Source organism: Choloepus didactylus, chromosome 13 (genome assembly GCF_015220235.1).
Source record: "Choloepus didactylus isolate mChoDid1 chromosome 13, mChoDid1.pri, whole genome shotgun sequence".
NCBI lineage: Eukaryota > Metazoa > Chordata > Mammalia > Pilosa > Megalonychidae > Choloepus > Choloepus didactylus.
In genome coordinates, this window is record NC_051319.1 from 73,490,324 (window position 1) to 73,511,086 (window position 20,763).

Here is a 20,763-nt window from a genome sequence, read left to right on the forward strand (position 1 = left end):
TCTCCCCGCGTCTCTCTGTCTCTGTGTCTCTTTTCCCTTCTCATAAGGACACCCTACTCCCCTACTCCATTGTGACCTCATCTTAACCTAACTAATTATTTCCAAATAAGGTCACTTTCTGGGGTATCAGGGCGTGGGGGAGGGGTAGGATTTATCTATATTTTTAAACAGCTTTATTGAGATGTAATTTACATACTATAAAGTTTACTATTTAAAGTGCACAAGTCAATGGCTTTTAATATATTTACAGAGTTGTGCAACTATCACCATAATTCAATTTCAGAACATTTTCATCATCCCTGTTAAGCAGTCACCCCCCATCCACCACTCTGCATTCCTACCCTTGCTGCTATTAGGCAACCACTAATCAACCTTCTGTCTCCACAGATCTTCCTATTCTAAGCATTTGATAAAATGAGGTCATACAGATGTGGTCTTTCATGACTGGCTTCTTCCCTTTAGCATAATGTTTTTAAGGTTCATCCATGTCATAGCATGTATCAGTACTTCGTTTCTTTTTCTAATAATTTATTCTTAATTGTGGTAAAATAGACATAAGATAAAAATCATTTTAACCATTTTAAGTGGACAGTTCTTTGACATTAAGTACATTGACAAACTGTATAATTTTCACTGCTATTTCCAGACTATTTTCATCATGTTAAACCAAAATACATATTCATTTAGCAATAAATCCCTATTTTTCCATTCCTGCCACCCCTGGTAACCACTATTCTACTGTCTACCTCTATGAAATTTGCTTATTACAAGTATTTCACATAAAAGAAATCATACAATACTTGTCCTTTTGTGTCTGGCTCATTTCACTCAACATGTTGTCTTCCGGGCTCATCTATGCTGTAGCATGTGGCAGCACTTCACTTCTTTTTACAGTTGAATAATATTCCGTTGTATGGATATACCACATTTTGTTTATCCATTCATGTGTTGATGGACACTTGGGTTGCTTCCACCTTTTGGCTGTTGTGTAAATAATGCTGTGATTAACACTGGGGTACAACTACCTGTCCCAGTTCCCGCTTTCAATTCTTTTCAGTGTGTACCTAGGAGTAGAATTTCTGGGTCATATGGTAATTCTATGTTTAATTTCCTGAGAAGCTGCCAAACTTTATTCCACAATGGCTGCACCATTTCATATTCCCACCAACAATGTACGCAATTCCTATGTATTTCTCCGCATCTTCTCCAATACTTGTTATTTTCAGATTTTTAAAATAATAACCATCCTAGTGGGTATGAAGCAGTATCTCATTATAGTTTTAATTTGCATTTTTCTAATGGTTAATGATGTTGAGCACCTTTTCATATATTTATTGGCCATTTGAATATCTTCTTTGGAGAAATGTCTATTCAAATCCTTGGCCCATTTTTTATTTGGGTTATTTGTCCTTTTGTTGGGTTGTAGGAGTTCTTTATATATTCTGGATATTAAACCCTTTTCAGATATTTGGTTTCCAAGTCTCCCATTCTGTAGTTTGCCTTTTACTTTCTTGATAATGTTCTTTAATACACAGTTTTAATTTTGATGAAGCCCATTATATCTATTTTTTCTTTTGTTGTTTGTGCTTTTGGTATAAACTCTAAAAATCCACTGCCTACTACAAGTTCCTGAAGATATTTTCCTATGTTTTCTTGTAAGAATTTTAGAGTATTAGCTTTTATATTTAGGTTTTTGATCCATCTTGATTTAATTTTTGTAAATGGTGAGAGGTAGGGGCTCGCATTCATTCTTTTGAATATGAATTTCTAGTTTTTCCTGCACCATTTGTTGATGACATATCTTTTGTGGAGACACAATTCAGCTCATAACAGGTGGGCATCACTCACTCCCAGCGTCCACAAGACCTGAGTCAGATTTCCAGGCTGAGATAAAGCTGTGGCCCTCCTGGGGACTTGGGGGAGTGGGTACAGGCTCTGCAAAGATGTAGAATCCCTGGCATCTTTTTAAACTGAGTCCTGATAAAGGAACAGGTCTGGGAGAAGGGCATTCTCTGAGAAAAGAGCCAAAGGCTTAAACTCCCAAAAGAAGTGTCCCTAGACCCTCTGGCTCTGCTAGGACCATTAATGGAGCATGTGTCTTGAGACGGTAGGTTTGCAGAAGAAGGAATGTGTGTGAGCCAAAGACAGATGCAGTTAAAATTTGCTCAAACTCTCCTCTTTTGTTCTCAGGAACTTTTTTCCACTTATGCAGGAATGGAATTCTATCCACATCTGACAGGTCTCCCGAGGAAAAGGTTAGTCGGGATGTCCAAACTGGCAGGCAAAAATGTGGGTGCAATAGACTTTGAGCAAAAGACAAGCAGAGAACTTTGGCAGGTGCCATAAGCACTGGGTTTAGGATGCTCTATGGGAACTTCGCAGGGTTCACAAACCGGTCCCTTCCTGCCACTTATTCCTGATCCTGCTCAACTTCTTGGGCAGAGTCCCAACCCTAGAGTCACTTGCAGTATAAAAGAAAGTCCAGTGCAGCTTAGAGCCTCAATCTCTTTTCCAGTTTGACACATATCTCTTCTCCTCCCCAGGGCTAGTCAGCTCTGGCTGCAGAGTGCTGAAATGGTAGGAATGGGGAAGGGCATGCTCTGATATTTTTCTTCTCCCCTTCCTCTTTGGGACCCTTCTTCCTTGGGCACATTGGGATGGGGAGGAAGAGGGTGTAAATTGATCTGTATCTCTTACATGACAACCACTATTCTAATTCTCGCATCTATTGTTGCTTTTCTGGCTGGGACTGTTGGCTGCGGGACTCTCTGCAGCATGTGTGTCCCCACGAGACATGTGTATCCACCCTTTAGGATTCCTACGGGAGGAACCTCTGACCTCACAGTTCCCCATCAAAGAAGAGCACCTTGCTCCCACCTCTTCTAAGTTCCCTGCTCCTGCCCCTCACCCCACAGGCAGCCTTCTTCAAAGGGTGCTTAAGTCGTGCCTGCTTCCAGGTGTCCACTTCAGCCACGGGAAACCATAGGTCCTTGCTCCACCAAATGGTGGGAGGTTGTCTCAGCTTTGGCTCAGAGAGGCACAGGGTTGGGTGCTGGCTGTTTTTTCTGGGGCAGTTGGAAAAATGTTGCTCAGCATTTAATTTTAGGAGGTAATTTAGAACAAGCAGATGGTCTCTAGTTTACAGCTAACTGGGAAGAAGGCAACATTGGAGTTGCTTAGTGTCTGTCCATTAGAGTTGTTTTATTTTGAGTCTGATGGGCGGGCTTTAGAGCATGGGAGCACCCTTCATGTCATGCAGTGTAGGCTACACTCTTCTCATCCCGTAGGCCCAGGTATGGCTCCCAGGAGGTGGAGGAGGGCAGAGGGGTGAGAGAGGATGAAGGCCAAACAGGGGTGAAGGGGCTCTGGGGCAGACCAGGATCTCCACTAACAAGGACTGATTGTTCTCTGGACTGGAAGGGGACCTGTAGATCCTCAGGGGGTGTCCTTAGGAAGGAAATAGGGCTGTGTCTCTCCTGGGACCTGGTCCAACCTGACCAACCATACAACACTGGAAGGACAACAGCAGGGGTGACATGAGCCGGGAGTGTCCAAAAGGCTGCTTTGTCAGCTGTGGGAGATGGAGTGGGGATGCCTAGGCTGGGAGCTACGGTGGGAATTCAGGCAGCCAGGCCTGGGGCAGCATGGGGGTGCCCACAGGAATGATGAGACGCAGACGGAGCAGAGGTGCAAGGAGGAGGATGTGGGCAGCTGGGGGGAGAGGGATGAGGTGGGGGAAACTGATGTTGGTGACTGAGCCAGGGAATGCTGAGAAGAATCAAAACCACAGCATTAAAGAAATTGGCTGCTGAGTGTGAAAATTGTGACCCAAACCCAAGTCAGATGGAGACGCCTTCTAGAAACACAATGCTGAGGACAAAGTGACTTTTTACAAAACATTTATTTTTTTCTTAGAGGAGAAGGAACACTTTTGAAATCTGAGCTACAAAATGCAAAAGGCCCCATACCCCCTCTGAGTTCTGTTCAGAGACTGTTGAGAGGGCTTCAATATTAAAATAAATAACTTTACAACAGGGAGGATGATAAATAAATGAACTACAAATATAGACATGCTTTTTGGTAATCCTGAGACTAAACTTGAGCTGCTCACTTCAGAAACCCGATGTTCAACAGCTGAGGTCTGGAACAGCGCATGAAGTTTGTTCCTGGTGAGGAACGTTGGAGAGCCAGGACCCGAGGCCAGCTCTCAGTTCTGGGAGTGCAAGGGCCTGGGCAAAGGGGCTGGACATGGGGTTGATGAGCAGACCAGTAAAGGCCTCAGAACATCATCCACCACTTTCAGGAAGATACTCAAATTCCTTGAGAAGTCATCAAAATTTCTTTCCAGGATATGTACCAACTTTTCCTTTAAAGAAACCAGAAAGTTGGGTCAGGTATGGGGAAGGCGGAAGGGAAACAGGAAGAAGTGGGTGGCCCAGTTGGCAGCTTACCTGGGGTGTGGACACGGGTATGGCCAAGGTTTGCAGATGTTCCTGTGGACCAGAGAAACAAGAGAAACCAGTCAGCCATTTGGGGAAACCAGGAAGGCCATGAAGGCCTTGCTCAGGAGCCACAGGTCCTCTGCAATCAAGAAGGGACTGGGCAGCAGCTCTGTCCCCAGACCTGGAGGTGGAAAGGGAGAGGACTACCCCTGTCTTGGGAAGGGCAAGTCAGGTCCATGTGCTCTGACCTTGAATGGGCTCTTACAAGGATGTGGAGACCCCAGTGCCAGGGTGACCCTCCCCAGATGAACACACCTCAAGCCTCTTCAGATTTTTACTGATGGCTGAAGATGAGCCATTGAAGAGTGTTTTTGTGGCATTCAGGAATGCAGCCATGTTAGACTTCAGAAGGTCCTGGTTCTGCAGGGACAAAGAGTGGGTGAGGAAGGGCCAGGGAGGGGCTGCCCTTCTCCTAGCCTTGTTGCCACCCACCTTCCTCCCTTCTGGGATGGCCTTCACCAGGGCACTGCACCATCACCCCCAGCCCTCTGCCCCTCCTGCCCTGTCCTGCCCCAGCCCGCTGCTCCCTGGAAGAATCCAGCTGCCTCAAGAGCAGAGCCCATTCTGGACAAGTGGTCACAGCCCATTTTGGTAAATCCCAGCCAAGGCAGGCTCCATCCCACCTCCTGGCTCCAGGTGGGCTGGCTAAGGGGCCTGGGTGAATTGGGAACTTCCTGAACCAACTACCAGGGCAGAAACCAAAGTGAAGGAGAGCAGCCTTGCCTACATAAAATATTAGATCTCCCACACTTGGGAGTAAAACATCTCCCATGCAAATTCTACTTGAGGGTAAGAGTAGCCTGGTAGAAGTATTTGCAGCTAAGATGCCAGATAAAGGGTTAAGATCCAGGTGTGGCCATCCAGGGGTGTTGGACCCAGGTGTGCCCACACCCAGAGCAGAGACCGGTGACAAAACGGCAGTGGCCGTCAGGGAGGCAGGAGGCCTTTGGGGCTGAGCTCTCACCATCAGGATCCCGTACAGCTCTGGGTCTGGAGGCCCCTGCAGGGGAATAGAGAACCCAAGATGCCACTGGCCTGGGGTGGCCATGGGGCCCTCCCTGCCCCGTGCCCAGCCTGGCCCCAGCTACTCACCGAGGAGCGGCTCAGGTGCTCTTTAATTTCAAGGATGAGATACCAGTAGCAGCAGTCCTGAGGCTGGGGGTCAGCGGCCCTCCTGGGCAGGGGGTTCTGGAGGCTGAGGGGGAGGAGGAAGAGGAGCGGGAGGCAGAGGGCGAGCCTCCACATGTCTGCGCTGCCGGGAGCTAGCATGGTCTTCCCTGACCCTGTGGGCCTCTGAGGCCTCCCTCTTATAGGCCCCTGACAGGGGAAAGAGCAGCGACAGGTCCGGAAGTGGGGCGGCAATGGGGGCCTGATACACCTCCATGATGAATAAAGAACTTATCATTTTCTGGAACTCGGTTTTTGAGTAAAGCTTGGAAAAAACGTCTTCATCAAGGAAGATAAGAGCCAGCTGCCTACTCTGCAGAGTGGGAACGGGTGGGAGGGCAACTGGCTCCGAGGTGGCCTGTGCCTGTGCCTGGCTGTGCCTCCGACCCCGCCGGGATCTGGTCCTGCCATCCCCTGGACAGCCCTCAGCCTCTGCCAGCCTCCCCAGCTGGCTTTCTCCTTCTCTGCCCGGGAGGCAGACTGGAGTTTGCCTGGCCAGGTCGTCTACATGGCCGATGATCCACCTGATGGCTCACCCGCTGAGAACAGCGTCTCCTGAGAGCCTGGGACACTGCGCTACTAGCACTAAAGCCCCAGCCCCATCGCCTTGCACATTTGAGGGCAGCTCCTGTGAGAATGGACAGTGTGGGGTTCAGGGTTCCACGTGCCTGTCCCTCCCTGGCTCTTGGTTTGGTCCAATAAACATGATGAAGATGATCAACACAGTAGGAATGCAGGGTCCACGTCCTCGTGTTGCAGGTCGGCAGCAAGAGGGTGCCAGGCGCCCGATGCCCACGTGTGTATTAATAGCAGGAAGAAGAGCCGGCTGCCCCCAGTTCCCCAGATGTCAGAGCAGTGGCTAATAGGCTGGGAGGCAACAGACAGAACATCTGCAGCCCCTGACCTGCTGTGCCTGGGGGCTCTTCCTCTGTGGCACCCTTGGGGCTCAGCTGTCCCCTCCTCCAGTCCCCAGAGTCCAGGCTGGGTGAGGCTGCTCCATTGCTGGGATCCCGAAGCCCCCACCAGGCTTATCATTCTAAACTGTGATTCTCCATCTGCCTCCTCTATTAATCTGTGCCAGGGAGGAGCCCCCTGCACAGACCAGGTCCCTGCAACATGGGGTGGGAGGCTGAGGATGCACGGGTGGAAGTTGTGCAGGCCTTGGGAAAGCAGTGCAGAGCCGGGTGGGACGGGAGACCAGGCCTCTCCTTCCGGGCCCCCCCTAGAGCTCTCTGCTCAGGTGGGCATGTGACACCTGATAGCAGAAGGCATTGGCACTACTTGGCCTGGCCAGAAGCCCTGAGCTTCCTCCTGTGGTGAAAAATCAGGCAGTGTGGTCAGGGCCACCAGCAGAATCATGACTGAGGTCATGGGCAGAGTAAATCTGATGTAGGATGTCACGGGGAGGGCGGCAGGAGGGCCCGTCATGGTGATTGCACCCTGGGTCCCTGCTGGTAATGGGCACCCCAGAAAATTCCACCAGAGCCTGTGGGGGTGAGTGACGGGAAGGGACAGGCATGGACCTCCAGCTGGACTGTGCCCCACGGGCCGGGCCCTCAGTCACTGTGCCCTGCTCTAAGTGAATCCGGGACACTGGCCGGGACTGAGCCAGGCTGCAGGGATCCAGCCAGAGCGGGGCCAGAGACCCACCCTGAAACCTGTGGGGTCTCCAGCACCCCCGGAACAGCGGTCCCTGGGCTGGCAGGGCCTCTGGCATGCGCCCCCAGTGCTGGGCTCACTCATTTTCCTTCTTGATAGCCATCAGCCCCACCCAAGCAGGAGACTTTCCCTGAGCCGGGCTGACGCAATTGTCTGTGGGGAGCCCCTTTCTTACCGAGGGCCAAGCCTCTCCTGGGGGTTGGGGCAGGACTGTGGCCTGCGGCAGGAAAGTGGGGTTTCAGCTGAAAGGCTCCTTTAGAGTCGAGGGTCTGGTTCTGCTGTGGGGCTGCAGAGGCGCCGTGGCAGGCCCCGGGCCTCTCTGGTGGCCACTGGGCAGTGCCCTTTGAATTGAGTTCACCTTTTGGAACATGACTCTGGAGCCTCACTGGACCTTCACCGGAGCAGGTGTCAGGCCACACTCAACAGGCCTCTCCAGGGGGGCCGGCCACTGCTCGGCCAGCCTCCACCATCGCCCGCTGCCCTGACCCCCCTCTGCTCCCCGCCCAGCCCATCATGGCCTCCTCCCATGGACCTGCCCCAGGGGCCTTCCATCCCACACTCTGACCCGCTAGCCTCTCAAGGTCACCTCATGCCATCAGTGCTAACAGCCACTCAACCCTGCCCCCGCCATGACTCTGACCCCACCTACCCAAACCCTTAGGAGCTGACCTTGCCTCCTATTTCACAGGGAACACAGAAACCATCAAGTTGATGTTTGTCCTCTTCTTCCACCAAACCCATGAACTGGCCTCTGCCCCCTGCCACCCTCAGAGGGCCCAGCCTCCTCCTTGTCAGTAATTACCATGATCACCTCTCATCCTCACCCTACTGTCCCCCTGCCTCCTCCCACCACCAGGACCCTGAGGTCTGTCACTTTCTGGAGCTGTCGAGGTGGGCGCTCAGCCTCTGGGGTCAGACAGACCTGGCACCACTCCCCACCTACGTGAGCTCAGCCTCTCTCTGCCTCAGTTTCCTCATCTGTAAAATGGGGGTAATAAGAGTACCCACCTGGTAGGCTCATTGTGAGGACCAAACGAGTTCACCCATGAAAAGGACTTGGTGCCTGGCATTGGGTAGCTGCTGCTCGATAAAGTCAGCTCTTAGAGCTGTTAGCTCCACCCCATCTCTCCAACCCCACCAGCATCACCTCAGTCCAGCCTCCCCATCCCCACACTCGCCCAGAGGTCTCTCCTGACCCCCTCGCTGCCACCCTGCTGACCTGACCCTTCCCAGCCATTGTCCCCGCAGCAGCTACTAGACACAGCTTCCTAGGATGCAAATCTTACCACTCCCCTCCTGGCTGAAAACCCCACAAAGTTCCCAGTGCTCCTGGCATGAAGCCTAAACCTTCTTCTCCTATAATAGTCTTTATGATTATCTTTAAAACACACCACTGGTGCCAAAATTTACTATAGTACCACTCAGGATTTTACTTGGCTACAACACAACACAAAGTCAGGACTTCCAAAGAAAAAAAAAATATGCAGGAATGTTTATTCTCTGTAGTTTAGAGGTGGTTCCTCGAAAATCTCATTTAAATAAAAAATGTAGGGGTTTTCTCTATAAGGAATCACATCATGAAATATTTCTACAGAAGGTCATGCCAAGATACAGCTGAATATCAAAACCCAAGCCCTGGGGTATGGTCCTCTCTCTCTCTAAGCCCACGCAGCAGGTGAAGTCTCTGCCCTACCTACATGGGACATGGCTCCCAGCGGTGTAAATCTCCCTGGCAATGTGGAACGTGGCCATCGGGGATGAGCCTGGACTTGGCTTCATAGGATTGAGAGCCTTCTGGACCAAAAGGGGGAAGAGAAATGAAACAAAATAAAGTTTCAGTGGCTGAGAGATTTCAAATGGAGATGAGAGGTCACTCTGGAGATACTCTTACGCATTAAATAGATATCCTTTTTTAGTTCTTAGTTTATTAGAATAGTTAGAAGGAAATATCTGAAATTGTTGATTTGCAATACAGTATCCTTGATTCTTGTAGACTAGCTTATATGGTGTGATCGTGTGATTGTGAAAACCTTTGGCTCATACTCCCTTATCCAGTATATGGACAAATGAATAGAAAAAATGGGGACAAAAAGTAAATGAATAATATGGAGGAGGGGGATATGGGACATTTTGAGTGTTCTTTTTACTTTTATTTTTATTTTTATTTTTATTTTTTGGACTGTGGTGATTAATGTGCAACTATACGATGATACTGTGAACAATCGTTGTTCACTTTGGATGATTGCATGGTATGTGAATATATTTCAATAAAATTACATTTTAAAAAAAAAGAAAGAAAGAAAGGAGGAGGTGGAGGATTCCCACTACCGGAAAGCCAAAAAAATTGAGACGTCCAAAACCTTCAAAAACATTAGCAGGAAATCAAGCAACAGCAGGCAGTCCCCTCACTGAAGAAACACCTTCCTTTCATCCTGAAAACTTTGTCCTGAAATGGATTTTTTCCCTGGCTCTATCAAAGGCACTTATTTCTATGATTTGGACTGATCTAATAAAACTATTAATTAACTTGGGAAAAAAACAAAACAAACAACAACAAAAAACACCAAGCCCTGGTTGGGCTGCCCGAGCTGAGCTTGCTCTAAAATAGAACTTCTCTAATGTCCGCATGAACCACCCAGGGATCTTGTCAAAATGCAGTTTCTGAGTCAGAGGGTCTGGGGTGCGGCCGAAGGGTCTGCGTTTCTAAGGTTCCCAGGTGATGAGGACATTGCAGGTCCAGGACCACGCTTGGGGTAGCAAGGCTTGAAACCCACCTCTCCCTCCGCAAGGAGGTGGGCCGCGTCTGGCTTATTCACGGCACCTGCGCACGTCGCTGTCTGTTGAGTGAATTTGTGCCAGGTGGTGCCCGGGCTGGTCCTAAGCTCCCTGCGTGTTGCCTCATTTGAATCGCACCTTTGGGACGTGCCTCTTGCTTTCCCAGGAGGCTCCGGGTCCAGGGCTACTGGCTATTGGCGTGATTCTCCCAGCGCTGCCTCAGGGGAGCCTTGGGGTGCTGTGGGGCTCCCGGGCCACGTGGGCCTCACGAGCCGTGGCCTCTTCCCCTGCTTCCACCACAGCCACATCCTGCTCCTTGTCTTTACCAGATCTGCTCCTGCTCAGAAGCCAGAATGCCGAAAGTCCCCCACCTCAGCATAAGCCCTGCGCTTCATCTCCCCAGGCTGATCACATCACACCCTGCCCTTCTGGATTTTCCGTCCTGGCCTCTCTCCTCCCCACCCACCCCAGTCCCAGTCATCTCAGGGAACTCTTTCCTACATCCCCATCACACTCACTCCTTCACCACCCCCCCCCATCCCTGGCCCGGGGAACAGGGGGCCACCTCTTTCTTCTAAGGCTGCCCTCTGGGACCACCGCCCTCTCTCCCAGTCTTCCTGCTTCCTCCCTGGCTGCCGCTTCTCAGGTTCTTGGTGGCCTCCCCCTGTGGTCTGTCCTGCCCTCTTCTGCCATCTGCAAACACCCCAGGGACTTTGTAAACCTTCCACACTCCAGCACACAGCATGACTCAGACCCCTGCAACGCAACCCTCTTGCCTCAGTCACCTTGCCAATTCCACCTGCTACACCTCCCCAGGCCAGACCCACCGCCCCAATCCCTGACTCTCCAGTGGCTGCAGGACCGTCCTCAACAATCCCTGTCCTCACACCCCTGAACCCACTTCCGTTGTGCCACCACAGTGTGTGTAGACCGAGGGGACAGCCCGGGGCTGCGGCCAGGCTGATCTCGAGTAGTAGAAAGTGAGATGATGATGAAGTCTGTGGTTTGCTTCTTCCATGTCAGATAATCCATGTCAGATCGAGATTCGTCCGACGCCTGCCCCCCACGCCCTGCCCCTCACCTCGGTTGGTGGCATGCTGCCGCTGCACATATAATACGGGAGGCTGTCGCGGACAGTTCAGAACCCTCCAAGGACCAGGATAAGACAGCATGAGTCCCACCAGCCCAGCCATGAGGAGCCATCCTACCCCGTACCTTCTCCTGCTCCTGCTTAGCTTCGGACTCCAAGCCCCTCAGGCCCGGGGGGCACCAGTGACGACACCCACGGCTGCCCAGCAATATAACATGATCAAAGAAATGCAGCAAATCATATACCAGTCACTTGGGCATCCACGGGTGAGTAGCTGGGGTAAGGGTGGCTTGGGGCCGTGGCAGGGCTGGGGGTGCCTGAGACCAACAGGACTCACGGGCTCTCTCTCCTGCCCCTACAGCACCTCAACAACCCAGAAGAGAAGAGCATCCTGTGGGTAAGAGTTCAGCCTGGCACTCGGGCTCATTTGGGTCTCCTTCCGGGGTGCCTTTAGATACGTCACTCCACCTGGCCTGGCCTGTTTTTTCTTGTATCAAATAGGGGTAACAGTGCCTATCCCGTGGGGTTGCTATGAGAAGGAAATGACGTCATGTACATTAAGTTCCCAGCCCAGTGTCTTGCCCCAGCCATGGCTATAATAATGAAAGTGATTATTTTAAATACAAATGAAAACATCTCTAGGTAATGCCGAAGACCTGAAGTTTAGTGTCCCAGGGAAGGCAGCCTCTGCACTGGCAGACTCAAACTTGACTGCTTCCTTCCTTCTCATATAACAAAACCAACCAACCAAACAAACAAAGAAGCGAGTTTGTTTTCCACCTGCACAAGACCTGGGCATTATCATTTATAGTGATGTTTCCTAATTCCAGTTGGCTTTTGATCGCCATGTCTCACTTTTGTTTGCATGGCATTTCTTGGGTCAAACAAGAGGTCGAAGTTTTTCCTGACTTTATTGGCCATTTGTCTTTCCCCTTTTTGGGGTACCGAGTTCACATGCTGCACCATTCCTATGCTGCAGGCTCTGTGATTTTCTTCCTGATTTCTAGGAGCCCTTAACTTGGTCAAAGCATTTGATCATGCCTCTTGGCTACAAATACTTCCCTTGGCTAAGTCTCTGCCTTTTGTAGGGCTTCCTTGGGGAGATGCTTTTTCCCCAAGTGCAGGAAGATCCTTTATCCACCCAGGCCCTTTCTGCAGCTCACATGGAGCCTGGGGCTTGGGGTTTGGAGGAGCAAGCCCTGCCAGGGGTGTAGCCTCCCTCCCAGGCCTGTGGCCTTTGGGGCAGCTCTGGGATCCACCAAGGCAAGAAGGGGATCCTGAGGGGATTGTCCACGGATGTTCCCAACCTTCTCCTCTTCTGCATTTTCCTTGTCACCTTAGGAAAAAGAACTTTTGAGGCCAAACCTGGAGATGTTCCTGAATGCTGCTAATCGTTTCTCTTGTGACACTGTGTCACCAATTAAGACAAATCTCAAGGTACGTAAGGCTGTCGAGGGTTTTGGGGTCTCTGCCTTGGTCCTGCCCTGCCTCTGGAGAGGAGGGTGGCTGGACCTACCCCTCTCCCTGGGGTGTCCCTGACCGTTCGCTTTGGTCTTTTCCCTCAGGAATTCAGGTCACTCCTGCCAACCCCAACTCCCACGGCCAACGCCGCAACCAACTCCATGGTAAGCTGCACACCAAGAGGCCCCTGCTGTGGCCTGATCCTCAGCCTGTTACCCTCTTCCAATCTGGCTTCCTCTAATGTTATCTTCCTGGTTTCTTCTTAGGAATCTCCAATAAACATCCAGGACTGGAATGACTTTCTGAGGAAATTAAATGTGTATCTGCAAGTCCTTCATCAATATCTGGAGAATGCGGGCAAACACTGAGCCCCCGAATCCTCAGTCTGCTGTCCAGCTCCCTCCCCAGGCCTTGTCACCCCAGGGCCTTGGGACGTTGGACACACCACACACCGGAGTGTCTGGAGCCTGGGACGCCTCTCACCCAGCCCACGACTGGAAGGATTTCATCTTTTCCTGTGGAGTCAGAGGAGCTATAGATTACCTAATTTCTGAAATGCAGAGCTCCCATTTGGCCTTTTCTGATTATGTTCTCCATTTTATTCTATTGAAGCTATTTATTTATGTATTTATTTATTACCTTCTGTAATGTGAAGCATATTTATTTTAGCAGAGGAGCCCTGCCCTGCTCCCTTTGAACAAAACTCAAAAGGCTCAGAGGCATTTTCTTCTGTACTTCAGGTTTCAAACTGGATTCAACTCACAGTGAAAATAAACCACACTGTCTCCATGACTGCTTTGTCGCCAGTGTCTCTATTTGACTCGGGTCTTAGTGACATTTTAGATGAAATTTGTGTACTGTGACCTTCAGGCCTGCTCAAGTGAGCTTCTTTTACACTGATTATAATCCTAGCAATTTCAGGTGCTAAATGTACTCTTTCCACATGCCAGGCACTGTTCTGAGCATTTTATTTGTGTTATCTAACTTATTCCTCACCCCAACCAAGAATATGGTATTCCTGTTTTACACAGGGGGAACAAGCTCTGTGTGGTTAAGCAACTTGCCTAAGGTTGCACAGCTAGTAAGTGGTGGAGCCAGGGCTTGGGTTCAGGCGCATCTCCTCCTGGGCCCTGGAGCCTTCCAACCCCAGAGGCATGCCTCCCCCTGGTGGCCCAGACAGAAACTGCAGCAGCATCCCTAACTCCACCTCCCAGGCCCAATTCCAACACTGGATGGTCCCTGAGCACCGCACTGCACCATGCCTTGGGGATACAGGTCACCCGGGCCTGGCAATTCCAGCCTTTCAAGGATCTCCAAGCCTGGAGTCTCCACGCCAGCCTAGGCCCTCAGCCTGTCTTGATTGAATACAGCAGACCCTGGTGTCCTCCCTGCCACTAAATGGGCCGTGGAACCCACACCCTGGCAATCTGTGATCCATGGGGGAGCCAGAAAGAGTTTTAGGAAATGCAAATATGATGATATTGGCCTGATACTTAATTCTCCAGTCCTCGGGGTCTCCTGGACCCTGTCCATTTCCGTAGGACAGCATTTAAAGCCTGTTGCTTACATTTCCTTATGTCCACAGCTTCCAACCCCCTTGTGTGCCAGTCAGAGAAGTGCCATGGCTTCACAGACAAACAACACACCTTTCTTGGCACCTCTCCACCTTTACCAAGCTGTCACCTCAGCTTTGCACACACTCACCCTGGCTCAGCATGATGGGTTTCTACTACAGAGACCACTCAAATACTGTTTGCTTCTGGGCTGACACTCGGCTCCAGGACAGAGCTCTTCTCTGAAATAGGTGAGGAGACGGGGGCCCTCGGGAAGGACAGCTGGTGTGGCCCCAGACCGGCTTGAGTGACGGAGGCTGGGGCATCGCTGAGTGGGGCTTGCCCCTGCCACGTGACCCTCAAGATCCCACTGACTCTTTGGTCCTGAGCAAATCCCTCTCTGGCTTCCCAAAACCCTGCTCAGAGGCGCCTCCTCTCTCATGGGGAAAGACAGCCTTCCTCTCTCACGAGGCTAAGGAGCCAAGTCATCATCTCTGATTCCTCCCCAGCCCCATAAAGGCTTTGGGTACTTACCCATAAAAGTGAGCCTGAGAGGATGTGGCCAAAGGTCCGATACCCGACTGGGGTTCCCGGTGCTCCCCTCCCCCACGTACCCAGGGACTGGACCTGTTGTCATCCTGGGCTCAGGCAAGCATTTGTGCCCCAACCATGTTCCCTCAGTGGTCACTGCTTGTCTCCTCCTCTTCACTCCCCAGAGAGTGGGGTCAGTAGCCCTTGGCCTCTGCCCGGCCTGCCTCTCTGCCCTGGTGGAGAGGAGCTGGACCCCAAGGCCAGCGCTGCTTACCCCACACTTGGTCCTCAGGGATCCCAGAGCCAGTGGTGCACCGCAGCCAGCTCTTCCTGGCTCGTGCAGGCAGTTGTCAATTTTTGAAAAGTTTGCTAGCCAGTTGTTAAACTATCTATAGCTAGAAATTGGCCATGGTGGGAGTATTTATTTACCCCACTGGAACTGGCAAACACAACAAAGCAGAGCTCTCTCCTCTGGGAATCTGCTGCTAAACTTTTACCAGCACTCCGCTGCCTGTAGCCTCGCTCACTTGAGGTGTGCGGAGGTGACCAGCATTCTGCTATTTTGGCCCCCTCCGTAGCCTCTTCTGGAAGCTTCTGGCCCTTGTCCAGCAGCCACATGATTCTCACTCCAGGCTGCATGGCACTAAATTCCTTCAGTGCCTTGGAGTTGATACATTCAGCAAGTGCTGACTGAGCGCCCACCATGGGCCAGGTCCTGCACTGGACATTGGAATATGGCAGGGAACTGGACAGATGGAGGGGCTCTGGGAGGTTGAGATCTGAAGGACAAGAAAATGCCAGCCATGGGACAGTAGGGACAGTCTGGGCAGGGGGAATGACAGCCAGTGAAAGATCTGGGGATCGGAATGGGCTGTGAGCATTCACGGAACAGATGCAAGACCTGTGATGGGTGTGGATTCTGGTGGGGAGCCCACAGCCCTCCCTCAGGCTCTCTCCCTCCCCTCCCCGCTCCCTGAGCTGGCCCCTATGCTGGTGACGGATGTCTGGGGTAGACAGGAGGTAGTTGTCAGGTCAGACACAGACCTGGTGCCTGAAGATCAGCCAGGTTGGGTGGGGGTCAGCAAACACAGGCCCCGCAGCAGGGGGTGGGGGGTGGGGTGAAAGTGACACATCTGGAAGGGGCTTGCCATTGCCCATCTTCTGAAGTATTTCAGTCCCATTGCAGCCTGGAACCAGACTGGGGCCGGGGTGACCACGGGCCTGGCCCACCCAGGCTCACCCGTGACCCCAAACCTCAGACCCTGGCCCAGGCCAGCACAGCCTGGCCCAGGCCCAGCCCTGGTGTGGGGCTCAGAAGCAAGTAGCGGTCAGTTTCCAGTTAGGTTGGGTCATCTCTACATCACGGTCAGGAGTCTGCAGGGAGGAGGAATGATGAACCCCTGACCTGCTGGGAGCCCCTGACTCATCTCCGCAGACTCATCATCTGTCTTTTCTCCCAGGCTAGGGTTTCTCTAGTTTTCGGTCTGTAAGTCCAATTGCCACCAGGTGGCAGCAACGGCCCATGATAAATCCCAGGATAGTTATTTGAAGGTCCAAGTTCCCAACTCCCCAAATCTAGAGAGCCTCTTCAGCAGAAAAATAGATTCCTTCAACCAGAAATTTTATTTTTAATTTAAATTTTAAAATATTAGAGTGTTTCATTGGGGGAGCAATATGTGCTTGTCTGAGTTTCCAGGCTGCTAAGACAACTACCTCACAATGGGCTGGCTCAGCAATAGGAGTCAATCGGCTCACGGTTTCAGAGCCTAGAAGGTTCCCATGCCCACGGTCAGTAGTGTTCCATCTGTCCGGCCGTCTTTGGGTTCCTTGGCTTTCCCCTCACTCAGCGATGTCCTCTCCTTTCTCTTCTGGGTTTCATTGCCTTCCAGCTTCTCCCTGTGGCTTTTTCTTCTATAAAGCCTCCAGTAATGGGATAATTCCCATCTTGACTCAGTTGGCCACACCGTAACTAAAAAGAGTATTTCCAGGAGGTCCTATTTACAATGGGCTCACACCACAGGAATGGGATTAAGATGAAGAACATGTTTCTCCCGGGATATATAATTCAACCTACCACCATTCTCTTTACTGAGAAATGTGGAAATAGTGAAAAACAGAGCCGAGGAAAACTTTCCAGGAAAGGAAGTTCCTAGGGAGGGAGGACCCTCAGAGAAGCAGTGCCTGGCTCATCCCACGATGCGAATCTTCCTGCTCGGGAAGGGGCTCTGGAAGGGGCTCGCCTCCTCCCGCCTGGTCCTGCAGCCTTGTTTGACTCAGTACAGCGAACACTCTCAGAGCTCACCAACACCGGGGAGAGGTCAGTGAGGCACTGGCCAGGCCTTTAGGGGCCGCCTGGCCGTGTCCAGTTGTCTCAGCAGTGCAGCTGCTGTTACCAGACGCAACAAAGAATGGGTGTGGGCCTCGTCAGGGGTGCTTCCCACGGGAGGTGACATGCAGAGGCTTTGAGAAAGGGGTGGGAGCTCGTCAGGGAGAGAAGGGGCTGGGAGGGAGTTGGGCAGCTGGGTGTGTGGCGCCAGGGGAGGAGGTCCTAGAGTGCAGGGCACCTCGGGCCTTGGCCTGGTCCCCTCTCCCATCGCCCCTTCTCTGATCTCAGCCTGGCCTGGCCACTGTGGACACCATGGCCTGAGAGAAAGACGATGTGGGTGGCAGGGAGGGGGAGGGACAAGGTGGGGCCACGTCAGGCCCTGCATGTTTAACACCAACAGGAAGGAGCCAGGGCAGGGGGAGAGAGGGACAGCGATGTGGAGGGAGGAAGAGGGGGTGCTCAGCAGAGAGGGGGGCTATGGAGGGAGGGAGGTAGAGGCAGCAGTGGTGTGGGCCAGAGTGGAGGGGCCAGTGAGTTCTGTCTGGGGGTCAGGGTCTCCATGTCCTCTGTGAAGACCTCATGGTGGGGAGAGGGCAGATCAGGAAAGCTCCAGTGCTCTCCTGCACTGAGGAGGAGCTGCTGACACCATAACTCGGAGAATTCCCACCACAACCTGATTAAGCCTCTGATTGTCTCCATTTTACAGATGAGGAAACTGAGGCACAGAGATTTTTTTTTTTTTTTTTTTTTTTTTATTTTTTAAGGGAACCTCTGAGCCCTTAAGCAGCAGTGTTTCGGCCATTGCCCCCTGAGGCACAGGAGCCCTGTAAGTGTGGCCCAGGGCCCACGGGGGGGCCTCCCCTTGACTGGACCTTTTGGGGTGAGTGGAGTCCAGCAATGACTCAGCTCCAACCTCTATTCACCGAATCTTCCCCACGTTTCCTGCCCAAAGCCACCACATGTCCATCTGCCCCCTCCTCCTACCTGGCACCCCCACCCCTCCCCACACATGCGTGGGTGCTGGATCCAGAGTGGGGGCCCTCCGGGCTCCTGTCCATGTGTGCACCCCCTCCCCCTATGCCTCGTGGCACCTCTGAGGGCAAAGCTGTCGGCTCAGAGCCGTCTCCTGCCTTGGCTGCTGGTCAAGGCCTCTGCCAGCTCCTGCCCAGCCCCACAAAGACCCCAGGCCCCAGTTCCTTCTCAAAGCCTTTGTTCTTTCTGTGACACCCGCCCTTTCCCCTCCACCCGCCCTCCCTGCCCGCCAGGACCACGGAACCCTTCCACTCGGAAGCTCCCGCTCCTCCTCCTCAGATCAGAGCCCTGGACACTGGCTGCTCCTGGGCCTGCGCTCAGCAGACCCTCCCCGAGGCCCCCGGCTCCCGCCTGCCCTGAGCACCTGTGGGCTGTGAAGGCGACCCCAAGTGCAGCCAAGACCACCAGGCCGCGCAGAGGAGGGTTTGCATCTCCAGCTGGTCAGGGTTGTGGGCTGTGGGGCCTGGAGGTGGGGAGGGGCCTCGGCGCCCTCCTCCTTCCCGGAGCGTGGGCTGTGCGCCTGCTCTCTGCCCTGCCCCTGGGCATGGGAAATAGAAACACTGGACAGCCGCTGCTCCACCCCCACCCCCCTATCCCCCCACCCTCGCAAGGGGCTGCGAGCGTTGAATCAGGGAGGGTGGGTGCCTGCAGCAGGGAGCCAATAAATGTGCTGTTCCTGCTCCCCCAGGCCGAGGGTGAGACTCCCTGCCCTGGTGTCCCCAGGGGCTCTCTCCAGGAAAATCTGTGTGACTCAGTTGCCCCACAGTCAGCAGACCTCCCACAGCCAGGCTGCCCTGGGTTTGCCACCTCAGGGTTGGGTGTGGGGAGGTGTTGAGACAGAGAAATTCCCCGTCAGGGAAACCTAAATCCCACTCCTCTAATGGCCTTGGAGCCTGAGGACCTGAGAAGTCTCTGGAGACAGCTCCAGACCCCAGCAACCACTCTCCTTTTTACAGCCAGGGAGACTAAGGCTGGAAGGGGCCCAGCTTTTGGCAGTATCTAGGAAGCACCTTCACACACAAATCTCCAAAGCATCCCCCCAACAACCTGCAGAAGTGGGCTCCATCCCCCGTGGAGACAAGGCAACCGGGGCTCAGAGGTGGGAAGCTATAAGCTGGAGGTCATGCAGCTAGACGTCTGCCCCCAATTCTGCATTCACCACAGAGGGGGCTGCTGCCTCCCCATGAGGCCACAAAGGGACTTGTCTCAACATTTTTGGGATGTGGCCCAAGAGGGAGGGATTGAAATGTGGGGACAGGAGGTAGGGGGCCTAGGAAGGGAGAAGAGGTCCCCAGGGACACTCTCAGAACCTTCCAGCTCCTGCCATTCCAGAGGCCACCTTGCCCCAACGACAGTCACCTTTATCACTACCGCTGAGCCTTCAGCCTGAGTCTTGAGTCCTGGGAGGGGCTGGAGGAGAGCTTGAGGGTTCTGCCCAGAAGCAGAGGGGCACAACAGGGAGTCTGGGAAGAGGCTTAAGACCAGGATTCTCTGCAACCTGAAGAACCTGGGATGCGAGGACATGCCTATCCAAACAGGGATTTGGGGAGAGTCCTCACGAGCCCTGGAATATGACAGAAAAGTCCCAGAGGAAGCTCATTCCAGAACCACCTGTCCTGCCCAGCATGGAAAGTCCACGTCTGCCACCACGATGCCGACCCATCGGCCCTGGAGGAAAGCGTGTGAGAGCCAGCCAGGGTCGCCAGCTCTGTGCCCAGCACCTTGGTCTCAACTCCAGCCCCAAACACATAGGGCAATGAGGGGCACCCTCAAGACTTCAGGAAGTTGTAAAAACTGCTGGTCTAACGATTTCTCCTCCTTTTAATTTTGAATTCAGCTCCCAATGGCTCCTTCCTTCCAGCTGGGCATGAGGCTAGGGGGCAGAGATTCAGGGGTGGGGATGATTTCCAGCCCAGGAGGGCGGGCGCCAGGGGAGCAGGGGAGGAGGGCACCATGGTGGCGGACCGGGCACACCCATGGTTTGTGTGTGCCCACAAGAACTCACCTGTGTAAGGGTGTGTGCAAGGCACAGAAGGGCACAGCTGCTGGGGAACTGGTGAGGAAGCCCCACGAATGGAGGAATAAAGTGAACAAGGCGGTCTCGTTGTCCTCAGCCTGTCCTCTCAAGTTGGCATCCCTGGGCCTACCCAGGGCCTGGCTCCCTCCACACAGCCTCCCTGGTGCTAGGACCCTCCTCTTACCAAGGGCTTCCCCAGTGCATGCCTTCCTGGGCTGGAAATGCATCCCCTACCCCGAATCCTGCCCCCTAGCCTCATGCCCATCTGAGAGGAAAGAGCCATTGGGAGCTGAATTTAAAATAAAAGGAGAAATCATTAGATCATAAGACTTTACAACTCCCTGACCCCACCCTGACCTCCGACCCACATGGCCACTACCGGCTGAGTCCATCCTATAAGTTCCCTGCCATATCCAGTACAGTCCCGACTGCACCAGACTGCACCTTGGGTCTCCCCCATCAGACAGATGGTGCTGATGCCCACCCAGCTGCCTGACCCAGAACTTCCAGCACCAGAGACCACCGGCTCTCCTGCTGCCCCACCTGCACACCCCTAAAATGTCCCATCAATTCCTTCCTTCCCTGGTTTTCCTCTCTTTTCATGACGGCCCCCTCAGGGCTGCCCTCCCTCCGTCCTCTTAATGCTGAGC